This window comes from Nannospalax galili, unplaced genomic scaffold (genome assembly GCF_000622305.1).
Source record: "Nannospalax galili isolate Female #2095 unplaced genomic scaffold, S.galili_v1.0 scaffold2369, whole genome shotgun sequence".
Lineage (NCBI taxonomy): Eukaryota > Metazoa > Chordata > Mammalia > Rodentia > Spalacidae > Nannospalax > Nannospalax galili.
This window is the reverse complement of record NW_008358943.1, coordinates 35,925-46,501: the sequence shown is the minus strand read 5'-3', so window position 1 is coordinate 46,501 and position 10,577 is coordinate 35,925. Positions and strand designations below refer to the sequence as shown.

General features: G+C 44.3%; 1 pseudogene; it reads left to right on the top strand.

Moving 5' to 3' along the window:
* The first annotated feature begins 5,563 nt into the window (after positions 1-5,563).
* LOC103725284 overlaps positions 5,564-10,577 on the top strand; it is an 11,075-nt pseudogene continuing 6,061 nt past the window's right edge.

Genomic DNA, 10,577 nt, shown 5'->3' with positions numbered 1-10,577 from the left:
CAATGGAGCCAAGTATTCAAATACTTGGAGTCTATGGAGAACATTCTCATTCAAACCACCACAAACACCAGAGTATTAGAACTATAGCTTTTAAATGTGCATTATTTTAAATTGTATCATCACAAATAATGTAGGCACAACTTTACAGGCTCTCTTCTCATGGGCTGTTGTGAATCACACAGCTACTGTGATTTTACTGTATGGTCTTCTTTCTGTGGTCTATCTACAGCTATTGCATCAACTTTTTTAATATTTTATTTATTATTTTTATTTTATGTGTATGCATGTATTGCCTGCATGGAGGTAAGTGCACCCGTGTTGTGCAGTGCCCGCGGAGGACAGAAGAGGCTGTCGGATCCCTTGGAACTAGAGTTACAGACAGTTGTTAGCTGCCATGTGGGTGCTGGGATTCAAACCTGGGTCTTCTGCAAGAACAGTCAGTGTGTTCTTAGCCACTGAGCTATCTCTCTAGCCCTATTGCATCTACTTTTAAGTTTGATCAGTTTTTATAATTGGCTTTCCAGAGTAATGTGTAAAGTTTAGCTCACTCCAGTGTGATTTACAATTCCAACTTTGAACTTAAAAGATTGGTGTTAGGTTCATGAAAAGACCAGGACCTCAAGAGACACTCTGAGGTGAGAAATGGGGAAATCTGCCTAACCACTTTGGCTGTCTACATTTGACAATATATATAATGATTTATTGATCCACGATGTCAAATCTTTAGAGGTTTTAAATGACTTTGATCCCTCTACAGGCTACTGAAGATAAAAAGATATTTGGTATTTTATAATCAAATCCGGAAGGAGAAAGGAAAAGGGAGCAACCTCAGCTTGCTCTGGCTGTGCTTTTCTACCTACACTTCCAAAGGAAGCCCGCGCTGCCGGGAGGAGTGTTGTGGCGGTGGTGCCGGCTTCCTTCTGCCTTCCTTTGCCTGCTGGCTTTTTACTGCCGTTTCCAGCAAGCACGACAGACAGACAGACAGACGACAGACAGACAGACGACAGACAGACAGACAGGGTCCAAACTCGGAGTGGCTAAACTGTGCTACAGATAATGAACTCCAGTGCTACAGGACAGCAAATTAGAAGACTGGGTGCTGTTGGCCACAAAAAGGAAAACGAGCTTTAATTCCACTCTTCTGAAGTGTTCCTGGTAACACGTTTACTGTCAGTGTGACTCTACATTCAAAATAAAGCCAGGCTTTTTTTACACCTCCTGGAAAGGGTCAAAAAACGGGAGTAGGAGGGTGATCAGACCTCCAGAGCATGATGAAGATGAACCAACCAGAAAGCTGTTAAACAGACTTTCCCACCATGGGCACTGCATAACCTTCTGATGCCCGGAGGAGGGGGGAGGGCACGGGACGAAGATCACGACCACGACGATGACACCGGAAAGGACGGATAAATAAAGTAAATGAAAGGCCCCTCCCCCATCCTGAAGTTGATCCTCACACATCAGCTAAGATTTTAATCTGATCAAATATATTTAATGAAAAAAATTACTTCTTATAAGTTATTTTCTTATCAGCATAAAGGTGTTTTGAGAATATTATTTATGAAATCTCTCTCCCTTTTTTTGTCCTAACCCAGCAAGCAAAACATGTTCCATTTATTTTTAAATGAAGTGAAAATTAGCCAGGTGTGTTAGATAAGCTTTCTATACACAGGTCTAAATATTGACAAAGGGAGACGTGTCACTGGAAAAAGCATCAGTCTGGCAATTATCACGTTAGCATGTTAAGTGGAAAAACATGTGAAACCTCCAAACGTGTCAATACAGATTATTTCATTTCCACTATCAGCTATACTGTGAACCTCGGTTCTTAAACGTGCTCTGAGCAGCACTGCAGCTTGAGAAATTTCTCTTCTACACCTGAAAAAAAGGTCACAAGGTTCTGAGAAAATCATGCGTGTTTGCAACTTTTGCTTCAAAGGACCTAAGGGAGTGGAGGCTACAAATGAAGAAAAAGGGGTTTTTCTGAGTCTTGAGTTGTGTGTGCATGAGTGTTTGCCTGCATGTATGCAACACACCTGTGCACGTAATGCCCATGGAAGCCAGAAGAGGACGCTGGATCCCCCGGAGTTGGAGTTATGGAAGGTTGTTAGCCGCAAAGTGAACCAAAATAACATCCCCCCGCCCTCCTTAAATTGTTTTTGTCAGGTACTTTGTCATAGCAACAAGAAAAGAAACTAATACAATCCTAACTTGGGGACTTACCTTTCTCTTAAGTAGGTCCTAAGACCTTCCTACACTGTGATGGAGTGTCATCTGTCAACTTGACACACTTGGGAAGAGACAGCCTCACTTGGGAATTTCCTCTATCAGGTTGGCCTGTGGGCATGTCTGAGAGGCATTTTCTTGACTGTTGAGTGATGTGGGAGGACTCATCCCACTGTGGGTGGTACCACTCCCGGGCAGTTGTACTGGGTTTATAAAAAAGCAAGCTGAGCCCAGGCCAGAGGAGCAAACCAATAAGCAGCGTTCCTTCATGGTCTGTGTTTCAGTTCCTGCCTCCAGGTTCCTGCCCTGAGCTCCTGCCTTGACTTCGCTTGATAATGGATTGTGACCTGTAAGCCAAATAAACCCTTTCCTCCCCAAATTAGTTTTGGTCAGTGTTTTATCACATCAATAGAAAGCTAACTAGGACTTTGTGCTGGATAGCTTTAATGTCAACTTGACACACCTGAGTTGAGGGAGCCTCAACTGGGGAATTGCCTCCATTGGACTGGCCTATGGCCATGTCTGTGGTACGTTTTCTTGATTGTTGAGTGATGCGGGAGGGCCCAGCCCACTGTGGGTGGTGCCACCCCTGTTCTGTATTGTTTAAGAAAGCAGGCTGAGCAGGGGCCAGGGGGCAAGCCAAAGCCAGTAAGCAGCGCTCCCCCATGGCCTGTGCTCCAGCTCCTGCCTCCACATTCCTGCCCTGAGTTCCTGCCTTGGATGGACCACACTTGTAAGCCAAATAAACCCTTTCCTCCACAAGTTGGTTTTGGTTAGAGCATTTTGCCACAGAAATATGAAAGCTAACTAGAACAGACATATACTCTCAAAACTAAGAAAGAACACAGAAAACAGAGAATTTGAACAAGCAGACCCGGCTGACTGTTCCTACCCCCACCTCCCTCTGGCTATTACTGTTAGACTATACTCCCCATCCATCTAATCCAAATACAACTGTCCATCCCTTCACTGCTCTTGGCATAAGAATATAGAGCTTTCTTTGTGTCTTTGGCCTATATGTCACATAAAACTCATTTTAAGCAAACCTGTTATGCTTTTTCCTTGTGAATCTTTTATTTTTAGGACCCTCAACTATAAAACTAGCATTGTGTAAGAAAAATAATCTTTTCTCTCTCACATCTTCAGTGGCACATTTTGATCAATAGGAAAGGTCTCCTTTTTCTAGTCACGCCTTTCCTATTTCTCTGCACACCACAGGTTATGTGTTACCAAACCAGGGTTGCTTCTTGCTCGATGTCACCAGTACTCATGTTGCTAACTATCACCCCCACCCCAGACCATCCAACTCCAAGACACAAGCTTTCCAAAGTCCCTGAGACTATCCAGGTGGTTCTCTCTGTCTGAATAGCGGGTTTGAACTGTACACTGAGTTTTCCCCACTTACGTTCTACCCGTGCATGTGAATGAAAACTCTGTGTGTGTGTGTGTGTGTGTGTGTGTGTGTGTGTGTGTGTGTGTGTCTGTGTGTCCTAGTTTCTGAATTTTCACTTCGTTTTAACATCCTATCTGGCTACCCTAGTGGTTGTTGGGGTTTGGAAAACTTAAATGGCTGATGCTTTGGCATTCTGAGAGGCCTTGTAACTGCCTCAGATTCAAGATCCTCCAATGAGATCCTCCAATATCACCCGCTCTCTCCCTGCTCCCACATAGGAAGAGGCTTAGTGCAAAGTTCCCTCATTTATCTGGCCGGACCCGCCAAAGGAGGAACACAGCTGACTTTAGTTTTCTTACTGAAATTTCAGTGGCCACAGAAAATTAGACTCCTACTGTGAAAAGAAAGACCGATGTCTTGCTGGGCATGGTGGCAGATGCCTTTAATCCCAGCAGAGGCAGGCAGATCTCTGTGAGTTCAAGGCCAGCCTGGTCTACATAGTGAGTTCCAGGACAGCTGGGGCTACAGGGAGACCCTCTCAAAAACACAAAAAATAACAGAGAGAGAGAGAGAGAGAGAGAGAGAGAGAGAGAGACTGAGATGTGTCAACACATCTGGACAGACTTTTGTCATGTCCCACTGTCTTCGGTTCTAGTTCCAACCAATGTATCAAAGGATCATTTACAAATAAGTATCTTTTCTGTGGGTCCAGCAGACTTTTCCAGGCTGTCTGTGCTCCAAGCCCACTGAAGTTCCCTAACAGTCATTTACAATCCCCTTAATATTTGTTCACAGTCCCTGTTCTCCACCTACTCTGTAGAAAGGGATCTCACCGTGAGCTTCTGAACCAAGTGGGGCCAGTGGGTAATTACGCTCTGGCCACCTCTCAGCATGTTGATAAAGCCAGATGTCTTTTCTTCCTATGAATGTCCCCTATTGTCAGTTCACTTTGGTGACCTTCGGGGTCCCTCATCCCAACGAGCTCTTTATGTTGTAAACATTTACTTGAGCCTTGGGCTTTTATAATCTTGTGTCTTCCCGCTCACTTTACTGAAAGTTCGCTCTTAAGAGTCACCTGTTGCCTCAGAAGAACCTAGCGACACTGGAGGTACTAACCATCTGCGAATCCTGCGGGTCTTTGTGGACAAAGCCCTTCTTTTCCTTTCTGCACAGAACACTACACCCTCTGCCTACTCCTGTGTCTTGTTCCTCTCACTTTCACAAATCTTGGAGTTCTCTTCTTGGCTTGGGCCTTTGAACTCTGCCATATGTTCAACCATTTGCACAGCCTCAAACCTCAAGATTAATGTTTCCATTCCTGACACCAGCCTACCATGGATGAGAACTCACACTTCCAAGTGTGTGCTGATACTCTCTACCTAAGTGCCTTTCAAGCATCTGGAATCTAGTGTGTCTAAAATGAATGCACACCAGCCTACCTCCTGGGTAACTATTAATAACAGAACCAGTCACACAAATCTGAATTCTGTTACCATGATCTCCTGACCTCATTTCCCAGGCCCATACTGAGATTCAGTTCTGCTCTCCTTCCATCCTTTGGATGAGATTCAGTTCTGCTAGCCTTCCATCCTTTGGACGCCATACCAGGTTACCATGATCTCCTGACCTCATTTCCCAGGCCCATACTGAGATTCAGTTCTGCTAGCCTTCCATCCTTTGGACGCCATACCAGGTTGAGCATTTCTTCCATTGCCTTGCCCAGTGGTCCTCAGTGTGAAGTGACAGTGTCAGAATTACCCGTGAACTTGTTAAGAATGCAGACTCTGACACCTCAGACCCATTGAGTCTGATATTGTGGGGGTGAGGCCAGAAAGCTGAGTCCTAACGAGACCTCCAGATAATTCTGACATATGCTAAACTTGGAGACCTTGAATAACTATTATGGATGACTGAGCTGACGTTCCTGTCTCCAGCCTTCTTCCCATGCCGTCTAAGAATTACTTTTCTAAGCCATTTGACCCCACAGTCATCAAATGTAACCAACTGTTCACCATGACAACTGAAGACGACAACGCAATCAACAAGTTAGCAACCGAAAGGAACTTCCTCATCCTGACAAAGATCATCATGAGAAACCTGCATCCAACACCACACGTAATGGTAACACACTGAGTCCTCACTTGGACCAAGATTAGGAAGCAAGCACGGTACTGACCCTCCATATTCTTTTTTTGGTCTTTTTGAGACAGGGTCCAGCTGGCCTGGAACTCACTATATAGACCAGGCTGGCCTTGAACGCACAGAGATTCCCCCCGCCTCTGCCTCCCGAGTGCTGGGATTTAAAGGCCTGCGCCACCACGCCCGGTGACTCTCCATATTCTTGTTAACTTTATCTACTGGGTCCTATCCAGTACGGTTGGAGAGGAAAATAAACATACCCATGCATTTAATGTCGCTTTTGTGTGTGTGTAACATTGTTTCCTGATTAATTTTATACTTAGAACATAGTACTCACCTTATAGTGTTTTTATGAATGTTAACTAAAGTTTATGTTAAAAAAGAATTGAAATTAAAATGGGAAAGCGATCGAGAAGCAAACATCACAGTAGTTTAGTGGAACATCTGTTTGCAGTCATCCTGCTTGCTAAGGCACCTGCAGTAAACACTGTTGAATAATATCTTAACTCCTGCCCCGCGTATCTGCCTCTGCACACGTGCCTGCGGAAGGAATTTCCCCTCTGTGGTCTTTAGGGCACCTAAGCATCTGTACTGGTGATCATGTAGGCTGTAACGTAAACCCATCAATAATGTGACAGTAAAAGAACAATGCAAGGAGGCTTATAAAAAAACTGAGGGAACTAAACTTGGGATTGGCATTTTTAGGAGGAAACTGCTCAAGGGAACAAAGTTTATTTTTGCTTGCAGTTTAAGAGGAGATACTGCCTGTCATTTGGGAGGTTGGGGCATGGCCACTGAGCCTGAGGCAGCTGGCCACACTGCGTAAGTACTCAGAAAGCAGAGAGGGTTTAGTGCTGGTGCTCACCTCATTCTCTCTCTCCCTCTCCCTCTCTTCCTCTCTCTCCCTCTCTCAACCTCTTCCTCTCTGCCTCTTTTCCTCCCTCTCTATCCCCCTTCCCCTCTCCCTCTCTCCCTCTCTCAATCTCTTCCTCTCTGCCTCTTTTCCTCCCTCCCTCTCTCAACCTCTTCCTCTCTGCCTCTTTTCCTCTCTCTCCTCTCTCTCTCTCCCTTCCCCTCTCCCTCTCTCCCTCTCTCAATCTCTTTCTCTCTGCCTCTTTTCCTCCCTCCCTCTCTCTCCCTCTCTCTCTCCCTCCTTCTCTCCCTCTCTTCCTCTCTCTCCCTCTCAATCTCTTCCTCTCTGCCTCTTTTCCTCTCTCTCCTCTCTCTCTCTCCCTTCCCCTCTCCCTCTCTCCCTCTCTCAATCTCTTCCTCTCTGCCTCTTTTCCTCCCTCCCTCTCTCTCTCCCTCTCTCTCTCCCTCCCTCTCTCCCTCTCTTCCTCTCTCTCCCTCTCAATCTCTTCCTCTCTGCCTCTCTCTCTCTCTCTCTCTCTCTCTCTCTCTCTCTCTCTCTCTCTCTCTCTCTCTCTCTCTCTCTCTCTCTCTCTCTCTCTCTCTCTCTCTCTCTCTCTCTCTCTCTCTCTCTCTCTCTCTCTCTCTCTCTCTCTCTCTCTCTCTCTCTCTCTCTCTCTCTCTCTCTCTCTCTCCCCTTCCCTTCTCCCTCTCCCTCTCTCCCACTCTCTCTTACTCAGATACCAGCTCAGGGAATGGTACTTCCCATACTCACAGTGCATCTTCATACCTCTTTGGAATACCTCACAGATGTCCAGGAGTGTATTACCTGAGTGATTTTAAATCCAGTCAAGCTGAAAATGAAAACTGGCCATCACACTAACCATTTTTCTTTACTTTAACTTTATGTGTATGTGAGTTTTACCTACGTGTGTAAGTGCACCCATGTCATGCAATGCCCTTAGAGGACAGAAAAGGCTGTTGGGTCCCCTGGAACTGGAGTAACAGACAGTTTTTAGCTGTGATGTGGGTGCTGGATTCAAACCTGGGTCTTCTGCAAGAACAGCCAGTGCTCTTAACTGCTGAGCCATCTCTCCAGCCCATGAATATTTTTAAAAAATTAAAATTAAAAGCTAAGTTTGACAAGGTCACGGGAGATAAAACCAATATTCAAAAATCAAGTGTTTCTTTTCTATGTAGTGAGAACAAACAATCCAAAAGTGAAATTAAGAAAATATGTCACCTTTAAAAAGATAATAAAGATAAAATGTTTAGGGATAAATTTAGCAAAAGAAAAATTATGCTCTGAAAACTATAAAACAAGGCCTAGAGAAATTAAAGGTCTAAATAAATGGAATTATATTTCATGTTAGCGTAGTAGAAATGTCTATGTTATTGAGACAACAATTTTCTGAAATTCTACAGAGTCAATGCAATTCAAATTAAATTCCCAGCAGTCAATTTTCGTAGAATATGATACTAAAATTTATAGGACAATCAAAGAACGTAGACTAGCTCAAATAGCTTTTAAAAGAATAGATTTTAAAAACTTATACTACGCAATTCCGAAGCTTATTATAAAACTAAAGCAATAAAAAGAGTGTAGTAGTTGTAAAGACCTAGAAATCACTGGGAATAATTCGGCGTCTAGAATAAATCCTCATACTTACGCCAACTGACTCAGTAGGAGCATTATGAGTTTTTTCACTTTACAAAATTTTTGTTTCTAACTTACACATAAATATTAAAATTATACCAAGTGGGTTATATCCTAGTGGGGGCTGTCCAACATTTCGGTAGACGTATATATTGCATAATGCTAAATCAGGTTAGATATATGTATCTCCTCAAACGTATCTGTTTTTCATGGTGAAACTTTAAAGCTTGTGGAAGCACGTGGCGTACCATGGTTTTCTATCTTTCCCTTCCATACACCAGCACCGCGGAAAACACTTCCATCCAACTGTAACTCGGAACCCATAGCCCAACTTTCCCACTTCCTTGCCCACTTTACTTAGCCCCTGGTTAATGCTATTTGACTCTCAACTTCTGTGAGCTCACTTTTTCAGATTCTACAAACCACTGAGATCATATGCTGATTGTCTCTCTGTGCCCAGATTATTTTGTGGAACATAATGATCTCCAGCTTCTTGGAAATGACAGAATTCCATTCTTTCTAAGGCCAAATAATAATCCATTGCTTCAAGGTGCCATATTTTCTTTATTCATTCATCAGCTAATAAACATTTAGGCTGTTTACATTTCTTTGTTATTATGAACAACACTACAGTGAACACAGGGATTCAGATGCGTCTTCAACATACTGGGATCACTGAATCGTATGGCAGCTCTATGTTTAATTTCTTAAAGGAAATTCCACTATTGTTTCCATAATAGTAGCCGTAGCTAATGTTCTACCAACAATGTGCAAGGATCCCTATTCTAGTTTACTTTCTCTTCTGTGACAAACACATGACCAAAAGGGTTTATTTCCTCTTACAGGATGGTCTCTCATCAAGGGAAGTCAAGGCGGGAGCTCGAGGCAAGAACTGAAGCAGAGACCACAAAGCTGTGCTGCTCACTGGCTTGTCCCCTCTCCCCCCCACTCGCTCAACCACCCTTCCTTACACAGCCCAGGCCCACCTCCCCAAGGATGGCACTGCTAACAGTGGGATGAGCCTTCTTGCATCAATTAACAATCAAGAAAATGTATGCACAGACATGGCCACAAGCCTGTCTGGAGGACACTCCTCAGGTGAAAGTCCCTCTTCCCAGGTGTCTCTGGTTTGCATGAAGCTGATGAAATATTTTTTTATTTATTTATTTTTATTTTACGTGTATGCATGTATTGCCTGCATGTAGGTAAGTGCACCCGTGTCATGCAATGCCTGCAGAGGACAGAAGAGGCTTTCGGATCCCCTGGAACTGGAGTTAGGACAGTTGTCAGATGCCATGTGGGTGCTGGGATTCGAACCCGGGTCTTCTGCAAGAACAGCCAGTGTTCTTAACCGCTGAGCCATCTCTCCAGCCCCACTGACAAAAATTATGACCAGCACATGTAAGTCTGGTTCTCTAGACAAAAGAACCAATGGGGCAGATACATAATTATGGAAGAGGATTTAATAGGTTGACTTACATAATCGGAGGCTGTACAGCCCCACAATACCTTTCTGTAACCTGGAGATCTGGAGAGATCAATAGCTTCTCAGTCCAAGGAGCTAGAAGGTCCGGAAAAACGAGGAGCAAAGATGGAGGCAAAGGCAAAGGCGTCCACTGAGGGCGACTGAGCTCATGTGGGTGCACAGCTCCCTCTTCTTTTGCTTTTGCTTTTTGCCCACAACCCAGCCTGTTGCACGGTGCCACTCACACTCTGGGTGGGTCTTTCCCACCTCAGTTTGCTGGCACATGTGCCGGGCACCCATGGACACACTCTCAGACTCACCCAGAAACATGAGGCATCTCACATTTTAGGCATTGCCCAACCCACTCAGTCAAGTTGAGCATGGCTGTCACAACACCCACTCTTACCCAGGATAGGTCTAACCTCAAGGTTCCTATCTGCATTTCCCTGTTGATGAATGAGACTGAGCATTTTCTTGTACCTATTGGCCATTTGTGTGTACTCCTTTAATAAAAGTCTAAGTGTGTTGCCCGTTTTTCTCACATTTTAGGCATTGCCCAACCCACTCAGTCAAGTTGAGCATGGCTGTCACAACACCCACTCTTACCCAGGATAGGTCTAACCTCAAGGTTCCTATCTGCATTTCCCTGTTGATGAATGAGACTGAGCATTTTCTTGTACCTATTGGCCATTTGTGTGTACTCCTTTAATAAAAGTCTAAGTGTGTTGCCCGTTTTTGAACTGACACTGATTCTAACCACTCCAACAGCTGTCAAAATACCTGAAAGCAAATCCTGAATCCATCACTCTAGAGTCCAGCCTTGGCAGACAAAAGAAAAATGAGGAGGA